Below are 16,509 nucleotides of genomic sequence, written 5' to 3' on the forward strand. Positions count from 1 at the left end.
CTAAGCACTGCCTCTGGACAGTGCTTGTTGGGCACAGATGCTATTTGCCTCCATGGCAACAGCACCATGGCTGACCAATCAGTGTTCTCTCCTCTGATGTGTTAATACCTTTAGTCAGGTTACAGCCAAGTGCTGCTGGTCAGAGCCACTGTGCAAATGTCTGCTCAGAGGCATGATGTTTGATTCATATTGCTCAGAGGACAGTCTACTTGGGCAATACACAACTTTTACTGAGGGAGCCACCATCACCAAGGACAGTTGCAGAAACCGAGGAATCAAGGAAATCAAGCCGTGTGCTTCAGGCAGAGGCCCAGCTCCTATCTACTGACAAAGGTGGGGAGGTGAGGGTACATTCAGATGTGATCTGACCCACCCCTCTGACCTCACAGAAGAAAACACCATGGGCCAGAAAGAGACAGGTCCCGAACAGAACTCTCCTTCCTCACTCTTTATACCTAGAAATTCATGGCATCACTCCCTTCCCTTGAAAATAAACATGTATTTAATATGTAGCAAGAATGTCATGATTAGTAAGAACCTTTTTTGTTGTCCAATATGGTAGTCACTGGTGAACGTAGCTAGTCAGCTCTTGAGATGTGTGAAATTAAGGCACCAGTTAATTTAAAACATTGAGTATATATTTGATGATTATTTGATAATTAGATAATATTTGGCTATATTAGGTTAAATACATTATTAAACTAATTACATATGTTTCTTTTTATGTTTTTAATGTGGCTGTGAGAAATTTTAAGATTACACATATGGCTCATATTATATATTTACTGGGCAGTACTATTCTAGATGCTATCATCTAAAAGCATATTTCACAATTTTAAAGAAGATGGTAAATAATCTGCCTACAATGCAGGAGACCTGGGTTTGATCCCTGGGTTGGGAAGATCCTCTGGAGAAGAGAATAGCAACCCCCTCCAGTATTCTTGACTGGAGAATTCCATGGACAGAGGAGCCTAGCAGGCTACAATCCATGGGGTCACAAAGAGTTGGGCACAACTGAGTGACTAACACTTTCACTTTTTTTCATCACATTATATTAGGTTGATATAAATCTTCAGTCTCTCTTAAGATTTTTCTTTAATTTACATATTTTGTTGCTATGAACCTTAAGATTTTTCTTCAATTATTTGGTAAATAAATCAGATTTATTTGGCCTGTAGAGTTTCCCATATTCTTGATCTTGTTGATTGCACCCTCCTTGTTTCATTTAATATATTCTTTTGTAGCTTGATACCTGGAAACTGGGAGTTATATCTAGAGGCTTGGTCACATTGAGATTTGATTTTTCAGGGAAGAAAAATTCATTGGTGGTGTGTACTTCCGTCTAAATATCTGGTTGCCTCAATTTTTTGGTGTTAAGATTGAGCTGTGCATTCAGCATGATTATCCATTGTACATTTCCCCATAATATTTTCTTCATATAATGGTTTTTGTACTTTCTTATGGTCATTGCTTATGCTCATTATTTCACTAGAGGTTGCAAAATGGTGAATATTCTTTGATTCCTTCATTTGTTAGCTGACATCCGTCTATAAAGAGATGATTTCCCCTTGTCAAATTATCAACTTCCTCAAGGAGCAGCAGATACAAGAAAGGTAAGATACATACTTGATTCTTTGTCTTTATTTATCAGTTGCAGAAAGATAGGTTGGCTTTCTGGAATCCTCCAAATGTCCCTAGTGAGTTCCCCTGCCCTGCCTTGAGGGAAGACTGCATTATGAACTCATAGATTTAAATTTTCGGGGGTAGTAGATTTCCAGCAGTTGCAGAGTTTTCTTTTTTGATGCTCAAATTTTCTTATCAAGTTGCCTCCTGAGTCCCACTGATAAAAATTCAGTAGTCTTTATTAGTTTCTTTACTTTTTGACATGCCACAATATTTTAGGCTGATCTTTCACATTTTCTGCCCCAGATCTGGAATTAGTCATTCCAAGGAGTCCTGTGGGGTGGTTTTCAGACCACAGTCTTGGCAGTAGGAATGTTCATCAATAGTGGGTTGAAAATTGTTTCTACAAAATAATATATTTATTTTTCAATAGAAAGTGCATCATGAGTTAATAATAGCTCTTATTTAAATTGAGGATCACATATTTTTGCCCGATTTCATTGATTTTATTTTTTTGTTGAATTATAGTTAATTTCCAATGTTTAATTTCTGCTGTTCAGCAAAGTGACTCAGTTATATACATATCTACATTCTTTTTTAAATATTCTTTTCCATTATGGTTTAGCATAGGATATTGAATATGGTTTTCTGTTCTATACAGGAGGACCTTGTTTATCCATTCTGTGGATAAAAGCTTACCTCTGCTAATCCCAACCTCCCAATGCACCCCTCCCCCAACTCCTTGCCCCTTGCTAACCACAAGTCTGTTCTCTGTGTCCGTGATTCTGTTTCTGCTTCATAGCTAGGTTCATTTGTGTTTTAGATTTCACATATAAGTGATATCATATGATATTTATCTTTCTCACTTCACCTAGTATGATAATCTCTAGTTGTATCCATGTTGCTCAAATGGCATTATTTTATTCATTTTTATGGCTGAGTAGTGAAAATTCTGACTTTCTAATGATAGAATTTATTATATCTTAGCATGTATATATTATTTTAAAAATAATGATAAAACTATCATTGTGAATTACATGATTACTGAAAACACTTTAAGATTGCTTTGTAGCTCTTTTTGTCCTTAGGGTAACCTAATCGGGATGTGAAATCAGATTGCTGTGTTTTAGTCCCTTGAGATAATCCCTCTGCGTGTGATTAAGTGACAACTAGTTACTAGGTTTGTGCAGTACTATTAATAATGGGTGTTTCTCCTATTGTGAGTCAAGTTGAACATCTTTTTGTATGTGTAGGAGACATTTGAATTTCTTTGTGAACTCTGTTTTCCTATAGAGTTACTGGCCTTTTTATTCTTTATTTTTTGAAACTTTTTATATTTGAGGGCTGTTTGCACTTTGTACTGTAAGCTGAAAGTGATTTTTCCCCAGTTTGATATTTGTCTCCTTACTTTGTTCATGACACCTTTGCTATGTTGAAGCTTTTAAATGTTTGTGTTTGATTCATTTTTTTATTGGATATTCTCAAATTGATTTTAACTAAGAATTTGTATGTTTTAGATATTAACTATATGCATGTTTTAGATTTTTATTTACTTATTTTTGTAATTATAATATAAAGTTTATGTGTCATGGTCTGAATATTATGAATATTTCTGTTTATGCCTTATGAGTTTTGTGTCATGCTTAGGAAGGCCTTCTCAACTTCGAGATGGTTTTTAAAAATGTATCAGAATATTTTTGACTATAGGCTGTAGAATGTCAAATTAAAGGTTGTGCATATGTGAAGAATATTTATTTTGCACAGCAAAATAAAGATCTGGCACTAGGAAAGTCAGAGCATTAATTTTGTAGCCTAACAATGTCATCAGGGACTCAGTCTTTACATCTTTTTGTTTTGCAATCTTGAGCGCAATAGTTTATCCTCGTAGGCTGAATCTTCTGGCCTCAGAGAGCCACCACTGTTCCAGGTATCACATGCAAACAATTACAGACATAGGGAAAGGAGGTACCTCCTCAGATTTCAGGTTTTGAGAATATGAAAATCATTCTCAAGAAGCCCTGTGGCAAGTCTTAAGTCTAAATTGTGTCCTATACACATTTCCAGCGTAATCACTGGCATTGGAATTTAAATTGGCAAAATGACTTAATGAAGATTTAACCCTGGGACTTGAGAAGAGCCTAAGGCAAATGATCATGAGCAAGAAAGAAGGAAGGAATCACTTGTGTGGTTTTGCAGATTTACTTCTAATATATGAATCTTTGATCCACCTAAAATATATGTTGGTATAAATGAGCTAGGATTAAGCTTATTATTTTTTCCTTGAACAACTAGTTAAGTGTCTGACTTGTTAAATAATTTATGTTTTTAATCAGCTATCTTATGACAGTTTCTAAGAGGAAACATTGAGGAAAATGTGCTGACACTATGAGAATTTGGGGTCAAGGATTTTCAGTCCACGATCTCATATAAAACTTCGTGAGACAGCACTTTCAAATCACTTTTTCTCACATGTACGAAATCCATGGTGTAGGAACCTGATTTAGGATATTCTCTCTCCATCTAAAATCTAGATAGACAATATGGAATACAACTTAAAAATCTGAAATCGTCTGCTAAGAAGTCACATGCTATACTAGCTTCAGAATAATCGAATGCTTAGATGTGTGTGTGTTAAGTTGCTTCAGTCGTGTCTGACTCTTTGCGACCCTATGGACTGTAGCCTGCCAGGCTCCTCTGTCCAAGGGATTCTCTTATTTGTTATAAAACAAACTAAATGGCCACTCTGTGTCTGCCATATGCCATATTTACACATACGGTGGAAAAAAGAGTAAGAGGGATGAGAGTGGTTTTAAATACAGTTGTTAGGGAAGATTCCACTAGGAGGTGACATTTGAGTAGAGACATTAGGCAGAACAAGCTGTACGGCTATCTAGGGAGAAATCAGCCTGGGTGAAGGAACAAAGTGCTGAGGCCCTTAGGCAGGACTCTTCTCAGGACTGATGGGTGGAATAGGTGAATTGAAGAGGTATAGAAAGAAAGTGGAGTCGCTCAGTCGTGTCCGACTCTTTGTGACTCCATGGAGCCTACCAGGCTCCTCCATCCATGGGATTTTCCAGGCAAGAGTACTGGAGTGGGCTGCCATTTCCTTCTCCAGGGGATCTTCCCGACCCAGGGATCGAACCCAGGTCTCCCGCATTGTAGACAGACACTTTACTGTCTGAGCCACCAGGGAAGTCGAATTGAAGAGGAGATGAGATCAAAGAAGTGAAGGAACTTACAGGCTTTCTTCTAGGGCCTTATAGACTCTTGTAAGGATGTTGGCTTCTCATATTGTCTTCTAGTCTGTGACATGCCTTTTCATCTCTTAGCAGTGTGTTCCAAGAGCCGAAGATTTAATAAAAATCACTTTTTTCTCTTAAAAAAAGGATATTGTCTTCTTCTCTCAATGAGGTTGCAGCAACACTAGTGATGAGGGATAGAGAGGGAGAAAGGAAAGAAAGGGAGGGAGGAAGGTAGGGAAAAAGGAAGGGATAAATCTGAATAATCTTTTCAGAGGATCATCCTGGTTCCTGTGTTGAGAATGGACTGTGGGGAGTCAAGGGCAGGAAGCCAAGAGATGAGGTAGGAAGCTGTTGTAGTGATTCAGTTGAGAAGTGACGTGGAACAGATGAGAGGTGTTGCGAAGGAACCAGATTCTGGTTTTACTCTGAAGTTAGAGCTAAGAAGATCTGTTGATGGATTTGGTATGAGGTATGATAGAGAGGAAGAGAGAGGCAAGGATGATGTCGAGGCTTTTTGCTTCAGTAGCCAAAAGGATGGAGTTACTGTTTGCAGAGGTGTTTTGTAGGCTGTGAAATAAGCATTCTTCTCTGGACGTGTCAGGCTTGAGAAAACTACTCTGCACTCATGTGGAGCTGCTGAGCAGGCAGTTGGATGGAAAGGCACAAAGTTTAGGGTCATGTTTGTGCATTTGGAGTAAAGCCATGAGTCATGAGGAGATTTTTAGGGGATGAGTGTAGATAGAGCAAGGAGTGGGTCTGGATATTCCATGATTTTAGGGAATGAGTGTAGATAGAGCAAGGAGTGGGTCTGGATATTCCATGATTTAAAAATTTGGAAGATAAGATGGAACCAACAAAGGAGGCTGAAAAGGAGCAATTTCTGTAAAACAGGAGGTTTTACAGAAGAGAGAACAATGTCCCCTAAACTAGGATGTGATTTAAGGAGGAGGGAGTGATCAACTGGGTTAAATGATGCTGATGCATTGCTTGCTTGAGTGGCGTGGAGATCCTTTGGTACTCTTTTTTAAAAATTTATTTTATTGAGGTATAGTTGACTTGCGACATTGTGTTAGTGTCTGCCACACAGCAGAGCGATTCAGTTATATGCATATATTCTTTTTCACATTTTTCCATTATGGTTTATCATAGGATATTGAATATAGTTCCCTGTGCTGTTTAGTAGGACTTTGTTTTTTACCCATCCTATATATGATAGTTTGCATCTGCCAATCCCAAACTCCCAACCTGCCCTCTCCCCCTCCCTCCATCTTGGCAACCACAAGTCTGTTCTGAATGTCTGTGAGTGTATTTCTGTTTTGTGGATAAGTTCGTTTATGTCATGTTTTAGATTCCACATATAAGCGCTATCATATGGTATTCGTATTTCTCCTTTTGACTTGTTTCGCTTAGTGTGATAATCTCTGGGTCCATCTGTGTTGCTGCAAATGGCATTATTTTTTCTTTTTTATGACCAAGTAGTATTCCATTGTATGTATGTATCACTTCTCCTTTTCCGTTCATGGATGCTTAGGTCGTTTCCATGTCCTGGCTATTATAAGTAGTGCTGCAATGAACATAGGGGTGTATGTATCTTTTCACATTATAATTTTGTCCAGATACATGCCCAGGAGTGGGCTTGCTGGACCATATGGCAGTTCTATTTTTAGTTTTTGAGGAACCTCCATACTGTTTTCCATAGTGGCTGCACCAATTTACATTCCCAGACTCTTTGGTGGTCTTGATAACTCATTTGGAGAAGCAGTCAGAGAATGGGTGATGGGAGATCATGAGTATAAATGACTCTTAAGGAGATTTATTCTTATGTATGGTGAATAATCTTTGTGATCCCATGGACTACAGCCCACCAGGCTTCTCTGTCCCTGGAATTCTCCAGGCAGGAATACTAGAGTGGGTTGCCATTCTCTTCTTCAGGGGATCTTCCCAGCCCTGGGTCTTCTGCACTGCAGGCAGATTGTTTCCCAACTGAGCCACCAAGGAAGCCTGAAGTGACTTGGGCCTGGTGTTAATTAGCCCCAAATTACTGTTTTTGTCCCTCTGTGAGCCTTCAAGACAGGGCCAATTAGTTTTGCTTTGTTTTGTGGCCAAAAACAAATTCCTGACTTTGATCATACATGTTAGTCACCTCTGGGGATAACATGAGAGAGCTGTGCACAAACCATTACAAACTCATCCACAGTTCTGGAGAACCAGCTTGAAGTGTCTGTCTGACTAACGAGTGGCTGCTGGCCTTCTCTGCTCTGAAAGTTCTCTCTACAACGTGAAGTAAACTGGGGCAAATCATTCTGCCTGGGCCTGCTGAACGGCAGGTGCCCTGGATGAGGGTAGAAAATAGTAGCCCCCTTTGATTGTACAGCACTGCCTGGTTTATAGACTGCTTTCCTATCCGGTATCTCACTGGATCCTCATAAAAGCCGTGTGATGTCGCCCAGGCAGATGATGCTCTCAGCATCTCACAGAGGAGGAAACCGAGGACTCCACTTCAGTGACTGAGGGTTGCTCTAGAGCACAGAGCTGGGAGTAGCACCTAGGACTTCTGACTGTTTCGTTCAGTCAGATTCCGCTGGCCACATCAGCACTATTGTACTTGGGTGGAGTGATCAGAACCTAGATCTGCTTCCCTGTGTCGTGTGCTCCTGGTAAGAGGAAGGGAAAGAAGGGCAGCACGTGGCTCTTACTGTGGTCCTTGAACAGCCTGAGGCTGCCCTGCCCTGCCTTGGTTTCTGACAGTCATCAGCTCTAAGCTCTGCTCTCTTCTCTTGGGCTCTTCCAGGTTAGATTGTCTGTTTTCCACTGGTTGTGTCTCAGCGTTTGATGGGCTTTGACAAGCCTCTCAGCTTATGCTGGATGATTCCACTTCTGTTAAAATCAAACGTAGCTCCTTTTAAAAGCAAGAGATTAAAGCATTAGATAAAATGACAGGAGGCCCTTCATTTTATGTTCCTGAAATTAGATAACTTTTCTTCCATTTTCCAAGAATGTTCCAGAACTAATTTTAGAGAGTGTAATTTACATATCAGTGTCCCCAGTCAAAACAAATGAAATGCAGCTATATGTTATGCTTGGATAGGAGGGCATTAAAGGGGGAAATTTGGAGCTGAGGTGGTGGAATTGATGAAGCTGAATTTTTTCTGCCATGGATCATGCCTCCTTTAAGATGTTGTTATTTAAAAAGGCATCATTGTGAGATTGCTAGTATCGTCAAGCAGCAAACCCATATAGAGTGTGAGAGAATGCGTAGAATGTGGGGCACTGGTCTGATCACTAATTACACAGTATGGTGCATTTCTGCATGCCAGGTTTCATTCTTCCAGGTGAGCTTCCCGTTTTCTGGCTCTAGACACTTGATGGAATTACTAAGTGGATCTGAACTCTGAGAGGAGAGAGAACAGATGGAAATTCCTTCACTCATCACACTCAACACATGGCCTTGAGGCCACAGTCAGCATCACAGGTCAGTCTACATGAAGGAAAGACAAAAAGATGCTGGGAAAAATGGCTGGCAAATCTGTGCTTGTCTTACTGGGTTCTCCCTGCAGGCCAGTAATAAGGATGTATCCAAAAAAGTCATGTGGGGCAGGTGAGGAAGGAGAAGGGTAAGAGGTAGATGTACTTGGGAGATCTCAGATCCAACCGGCTGCCTTGAAAGTAGTGAACACATGTGGTACTGATATGACCACTCTCATATACTCACGACAACAGATAATGAAGTAAACTATTCATGGAGGCAATATCTATCACAATTAAAAGGTACATACTCTTTGATCCAGTAGTTTCACTACGAGGTATTTATCCTTTTCTTGTTGGTGTGTACAAAAGCTCATTGCAGAATTGTTTGCAAGAACAAAGCTGGAATTAGCCTCAGTGTCTAAGAAGTTGGTAATTGCGTTATATTCTGTTGAAGCAGTGAATCACAGTGTGGCCATTTGATAATTATAGTCTGAGATGGAATGTGTTTCAAGGCATATTAAATGAAAGTGTGAGTCTGTGTGTGTGAGTAGAGGCAGGGGTTTCATGTATTGTAGGTGTGTTGGCCAGGATCCCATCGGGAAACAAAAATTTCCCCAGCTGGTTGTTGAGACTGTAATGAATGGACTGTATAGAGGTATGGGCGGAGGCACTTAGACACCAGCACCAGTGGGAGAAGCCACTGCCTCCTTAAAGTGGAAACTGAGTCTCTCCACCCAGGTCTCCTTTCTAGGGCTGATGCACCTGTTCCCAGGGGCTGGGAATACCAACTGCTGTTGGCTCGCAGCTGTTCGCTCACTTGGTTGCCTTCAGCCATCACAAGGGACAGCCTCTTTCAGGTTTCTCTCCCGGGGATGGCCATGGCCAATGACTGTCTGATGCAGGCCTACAAAAGCCCAACCCCCTTTTCTCAATTTGGGACATTTCTGAAGGACCACCACAGTTCCAGAGCTCCCTGTAGCATCATTGGAGATCTCATTGAACTGTATTTCATGTTAACTTCTTCTGGCCAGTCCTGCTTTCTTCCTTTCCTTACAGTTATGTCTCCTAAGATGCTTCTCATTAAGCTATGCATGTACCTCTCCATGTCAGTCTGTTTCCAGGAAACCTAGATTAAGGTACATCCTTGGAGCTAAAGGGGCTGAATGCTGGAGCCTGGAGTGTGGGTTGCATGTTGGTGTGGAGGTGTGCAGCTACCATCAGGGACAGGGGGCCAGAACAGGGAAAGAAGCGATACGCAAACCTCTCTCTCTTTCTATCCTCCAGCTTCCTTCCTTCTGTGCCAGTCATTAGAGACTCAACTGGAAACCAGCCAGCAAGGGAGACTGGGTAATGAAGTACGCAGGGGCCACCTCTTGGGGGCAGATAGGATGTAAAATGGCTTGAGACTGGGAGTGGCAAATGGAGAATAAGTAGCACAGTTGTGTAGTCGCCAAGTTGTGTCCGATTTTTGCCACCCCATGGACTGTAGCCTACCAGGCTCCTCAGTCCATAGGATATCCCAGGCAAGAATACTGGAGTGGGTTTCCATTTCCTTCTCCAGGGGATCTTCCCAACCCAGGGATTGAACCCATGTCTCCTGCATTGGCAGGTGGATTCTTAAATGCTGAGACACCTGGGAATCCCAAGTAGCACAGTATCTTTCATTTATATAAATGGGAGGAATATGTGGATATATACATATATGCAGGAATATATATATTCGTAATATATATGCATATAATTCATGTATATACATAAGACATGCTTCTTATGCATACATTTCTGGAATGATCTAGAATAAGATGTAGTGACTATTTCTGAAGGTTAGGGCTACTGTGCAACTAGGATGTGAAGGAGACTTGTCCTTCATTCTTTTCTGACCATTTGAAAATCTTTTATGTGTGTGCACGTGTATTTAATACTGTATTTGGAAAAAGTTTAAAGTATTGAACTTCTTGTAGGGAATTAAGAGATTGGAGTTGGTTCCTTCTTTTGTGGATGGTTATAATGGGTACTAGGTGCTTTATATTTATTGCATGTGTGAGTTCAAAGAGGAGAGATCTTTGCCCTCCAGGAATTTACAGCCTAGGGTAGTGTAGATGATGACAGTAATACAGTGGTGTTGCCAAAAGGGGAACCCCTTCTAGGGCCTAAGAGTGGGCTCTTGTCTAACAGTGGAAAATGAGTTGTCTGAGGAGACACATACTGACAAAGCAAAAGACTTTATTGGGAAGGGGTGCAGGGTCATATGGTTTGAGAAAGGTCTCTAGAGCAGCCATCTGTTCTTGGGATATTGTGTCCTGAGTTGGATCCTTTCTTTGCTTCTTACTGTGTGAACAATTCCAAAGTCAGCCTCTCTGGGCCTCTGTGCTGTGAAGGTTAGATTGAAGTGGTGTGTGCTGGGGCTGCTAAGTCGCTCCAGTCGTGTCCGACTCTGTGTGACCCCATAGACGGCAGCCCACCAGGCTCCTCCGTCCCTGGGATTCTATGTACCTTGATAAGCTTTCTTTTTCTTCCCTTCTTCTGTACCTTTCACCAGTTGGTGACCATAACTGTCTTTCTCGTTCACAATTGATTGGCAGGTATCACACTCATCAAACAGCCCCCCAGTCAGCCACATGAATTCAAAGAAGAGTCATCAGGTGTTAACTTGACCCCACACTTGCAAGGTGGTACCCTTCCCCTCCTTCAGCACAGAGTCTCATCCTCTCCACATCACTTGTGTAGAGAGATGCTGCTGAGACTTACCTTTCTGCCAGGCATAGTTTTGTGTAGTCCCTTCTTGGCTAATCCATACTTCCCATGTATGAGGAGTAGCATTTTGTAGTGGTTAAGAACATGGACTTTGAATTTCGATACACCTCAGCACTGATCTGCTGCCTGATATTAAGCAAGTTGCTTAACCCCTCTGAGCGTCTGTTTCCTCCTTTGTAAAGTAGGGATAAATGAAAGTACTCATCTCTTTGGAATGATGATTGAGGTAAGGTTTGGAAATACGTTAGCAGGGATCTTGGGACCTCATGAGCACTTGATAAAGGGTAATAACTGTGAGGCTGGCCACAGCTGGGGTCCTATCTGGAAGGCACGATGTTCTTCCTCTCCACAATACTGAAAGCCTCACTGTGCTTGCCAGGTGTGGGGCCTCTGAGTCTCTGAGAGGTGCTTCTGTCTCCCCGAGGGGGCACAGTAATCCAGTCTTTTCAAGCTGACAAGGGATTCATCACTGGGGAGCAAGGGCAGAATCTCTGTTCTTCTTTCAAAGATCTAGGTTAACATGGCTTCATTTCTAAGACCTTTTGCTGCAAGGATTATTTCAAATTTACAGTCTGAGAAGTGAAAACTTAACTGTCCTGTGTCCTGGAAATTTTGAGTCCAGTGACAGCTTGGAGATATTACCAAACAGGACTTGCGTCCATTGGCTGACATGCAGCAAAACCAGTCTGCTGACAGCAGGTGTGGGGATGGAAAGTACAGTGTTTATCGCATGTGCGGAGTGAGGGGGTGGGAGATGAGCCTCAGGTCTACTCCACTTGGTCTTGGAGTGAGGAGTTTTTTTTTTAAGGGAGAAGAATATGGAGGCTGGGATTAATCATTGTGACATTTCTGTGACATTTCTTAATCGTGGTTTCAGGAGTCAGGATGTCTCTGGTTTAGGATTCTCTGGCTAGGTGGTCCATCACTCGTGGGCCTGTTAGCTCGTCTTGCCCTGTAGAAGGGACCTGAGTTTGTTAATGATGATGTCTGTAATAGCAACTTCAGTATATTAATGATGTTATCGGCAACCAACAATTTCAGTCATCTAACTCTTGATTGGTGCTCAGCGCAGGATTGAGGATAAGAATGGGAATAAGCTTTTGGATAGAGACATTAATCACAAACTCGGTTTTAGAGGGACTTGGTTTCAGAGAGACAACTATAGGTGGGAAACTGAACAGGGATTTGAAGAATCAGATTGAGACCTTGAAGTACAGACTAAAAGTGACTCTGTCATCTTATTCCATGAGGATTTTCAACACGACACACTGGTAGATTCTTTCTTCACCTTGCAAACCCTTCAGAGATTTCCCGCTCCTCGTTTTTCCCAGGAAGCATAACCCCAAGGGGGAAACTGACCTTGAAATCTCTTAGGGAGAAGTCAGCCTCCTTTCTGGATGTGGAGACTGATCTGAGGACCACCGTGTGGCCTCCTGATGCTGCTCAAGAGTCTTCCCATTTCTTACTTTCACCAACACATATGCAAAGAACATACGTGTGACATACATCTATGCATTTACTCCCGGTACTGAGAACATGGAATAAAAGGCTGGTTAAGACTTGCTCTGCCACCCATGAGCTCACGTTCTACTTAGGGAAATCAGCATATAAACAGAGAAAAATCACGATGGAGCTAAGTGCAAGCTTTATAGGTGTGGGTGAGATGCAAAATATTTGACAGGCAGAGTCACTGTGAAGTCTGCATTTCTCACCAACGACCAAGGCAGGATGACTAGGTGGAGGCCAGATGGACACGGGGCATTGGTCTGCAGGGGGCTAGCACCACCCCCAGGAGTGTCAACTCTCTTGTGGATCCAGGGTCGATCTGGGATTGCTGGGATGGACACAAGGAAATGAGGGGCTTATCACGAGCTGGCTGGGTGGCAGGCACTGCAAGACTGAGGGACTTGAGCAGCCAAGGCAGTGAGAACTCAAGGAGGAATTGGGGGACAAGGGCAGGGTTACCATTCCACTGATATTTCAGTATTTTACAAACAATACGGTTGTACGAGTGCCTCGCTCCTAGTGTTAATTGCTTGCTGGTATCTGACCCTTTGCAACCTCATGGACTGTACCCTGCCACAGGCTCCTCTGTCCATGGAATTCTCCAGGCAAGAATACTGGAGTGAGTTGCCATTTCCTTCTCCAGGGGATTTTCCCGACCCAGATATTGAACCCGGGTCTCCTGCATTGCAGGCAGATTCTTTACCATCTGAGCCACTAGGGAAGCTCTTGCTTATAGAGCAGCAATATGCAGTAGAAATACAATGAGAAGCACATATGTAATTTACAGTTTTTTTTAGGAACTAAATGGGAAATTAATTTTAATATTTGATTTCATTCAGTGGATCCAAAATGCTATCATTTCAAAATGTAACTAATACACAGTGTGCTTAATGAGATGGCTTGCATTTTTTTTTTTTTAAATCTAGTGTATATTTGGAAACTGCAGCCCTTCTCAGTTCAGAAAGTACCCAGTGGGCACACGTGGGTACTGTATGACAGCACAGGTCTAGAAAGACTGTGGGGAAAGCTGTTTTCTTTCTCTCTCTCCGCTTCCTGGATTGTGGGGGAGGTGACCTCCCAGTTGTCTATGATTTTCTGCAGGGTCTTCCCAGGGTTTTTTCCCCATCGTTCAGCTCACCTATATGCGCACACATCCCTTAACAGGTGTAGAATTTATGACAAGAGACTTAGTGGCTTTTTCAGTTCGGAGCTCAATTACATTAATTACCTGCCCCATTGCTTAGTGCTGGCTTCATTAACAAACCAGAGCATGACTTAATTGCTCTTTAAGCTTTGCATTTTCAGATGTCATTTACCTGCAGCCTGAAACTTGGGCACCTGTGGATTTAGAAGTCTAACTGGGAATTTGCTGCATGCTGAGACCTTCCTTGCTAGGCCTCCTGAGCTGGTGTCCTTCTTTTCAGTTCCACCACCTCAGATGAGTTGTTTGCTTTCCTTTTTCCCCACTGCTCCTAGCAGGTGACGCCCAAAGCTTCAGAAGCATTTCCTGTGTTTCAGCGCCACCTTGTGGTTTAGAGGAAAAAGTCCTGAAGTAGGCCGCATCCATCTTGGGATCCTTGAGCATAATTAACAGCCTTGAAGGGCCATCTGGCTTTTGTTGTCTCCTTGAGTCTGAGAGGAAATGAGATTTGTTATTGGATATGGAACATCTCCTACAGGCTAACTGCCTGCTGAGAAATCAGGCAGTGTAGTGGGTCCAATCTGAACTATGCAGAGTCACACAGAAACATAAATCCCGACTGCTACTGTTCTATTATTTAAATTGAATTGTGTCCACATTTCACAGATGACTTGGCTTAGCCAGGGAACTTGGCATCTCCAGCTGCTGTTACTGTAAAATGTTGAGCTCATGTTTTCAGTTGCTCCAAGTCAGGAGTTAGGCCCTGGCCGTTGATACACCCTGGAAACTGCATTTACTCGACCTGCAGATGAATTTTACTAAGACTTGTGGGTTTGGCCAGGACTGGTTGAAAATAAATGGCACTAGAAAACAGAAAGATGGGGTAGAAGCCTAGCCTCCATAACCTCACTTATTCCCTATTATCTGGCACCCATACTCCTTTATCCCTGTATCATTTACTTCTGGAAGAAAGGTATGGCCATTTGCAATTTCCTTACTGGTTCAGAGAGAGACAATTGATTGCCTGTGGTCACACCATTAGTCTCTGGCAGATTCTTCCTGAGTAACTTACCACTCTTAATGATTGACTGCTTCATCCCACAGATTTCTGTCAAAAATAAGTCCTCAGATTTTTTTTTTTTTTGCAGAGATATGCTCATACTAAAGAGCAATAAATACAGTCGGTATCCAGAGGCCCCAGTCTCCAAACACCAAAGCCTTAGGGACACATTTAACTGTTGTCACCCATTCAAATCCAAACTCTATTCTTCATTAGCTGTGTAACTTGGGCAGAATGTTTACTGGTGAGATTTCTGTGCCTCAATTTCCTCTTCCCATTAAATGAATTTATGAACATGTAAAGGCCTTTACTTGGACCTGCTAAGAATTCACTGATGTTGATAACTAGGGCTAGGACCGAGATGAGATAAGTGAGGTACAAAATGACTCTGAAAGTGGGTGCCTGATGATGGTGATGAAGCTCATAGTGACATGGTGTTTGCCTTAGTCAGTCTGGGCCACTGTATCTAAGGACCACAGAGCGGGTGGTTTATAAACAAGAAAAGTTTATTTTTTGTGGTTCTGGAGACTGGAAGTCTGAGATCAGGGTCTGTCTGGTTTGTGGATGTCTTGTTGGATCCTTTTAGGGAGGGAGAGATGGCTCTCCCTCTTTATATGGACATTAATCCCAACATGGAGGTTCCACCCTCACGACCCAGTCACCTCCCGAAGGCCCCACCTCCTCATACCATCACATTGGGGTGATGGTATGAGGGTTTCAGCATATGGATTTGGGGAGACATGCTCAGAGGAAGGCACAAACATGCTCGGAGGAAGGCACAGTGTGAGGCAGACCGTCAGTACGCTAATCGAGGATCAGACTTGGTGCCATTCACGTCACGCCAAGATATTTCCAGCCTCCTGATGCACCTTGAATCCGTTCAACCCTTCAGACTGAGCCTCTATTGTACAGGGACAGTTAAACAACACTGTAAGACAGCAACAAAGACAGATCCAAATCCAGAAGTGGGGGGGGGTGCATTTCCCAGGATATTTGGGGCCATCTATTTCATGTCAGCTAAGTTAAACGAGACTGAAGGGAAAAAGGAAAAGATGCAGTGAATCATCCTGGATTAGATATTGGTTTGAAAAAGCTGGCTAAAGGAAATTTTGGGGTCAGTTCAGAAAATTTGAATGTTATCTGGATTTTAGCTGATATAATAAAGATCGTTCATTGAAAAAATAGATAATAGTGTATAGTCTCATGTCAGCTAAAACATGCCAGCAAATATATGTAGAAAATGACCCCAAATGACTTGCCCTAAGGTGTAATAGGGGTGATCTCTGCATGGTAAAAATGTGATGTTTTTCAGTTTTTCTTGTTTGCTTTTTATTATTTTCCACTATGCATAGGTCATATTTCTGTAAATAACAAGTTGTTTTTAAAAATTATTAAACAAAATTGTTACAAGAAGAATTTTTAAAATTCTTTAAGGCAAAACCAGAATTTAAAAAATTTTTTAAAATAATAAGTCCTTTAAAATAAGAGGATGAAGAAGCCTTGCCTGTTTAATTCTTGATTTTGCTGAAATCTGGCTTGATCTGGAAAAGTAGCTATGAAAACTAGCTCTATTCTTTATTCTCACTGCCCTTTTCCCTTTAGGAGCAATCACTGAAACTGCTGGAAGTGGCCGCCCTAAATATTTTCTGTGACTGTCACGCAGTTGTAATCAATCTAGCTACTTCCACCCAGCAAAGGCATTTTCTCAGTAGGGT

This window comes from Bos mutus, chromosome 28 (assembly GCF_027580195.1).
Source record: "Bos mutus isolate GX-2022 chromosome 28, NWIPB_WYAK_1.1, whole genome shotgun sequence".
NCBI lineage: Eukaryota > Metazoa > Chordata > Mammalia > Artiodactyla > Bovidae > Bos > Bos mutus.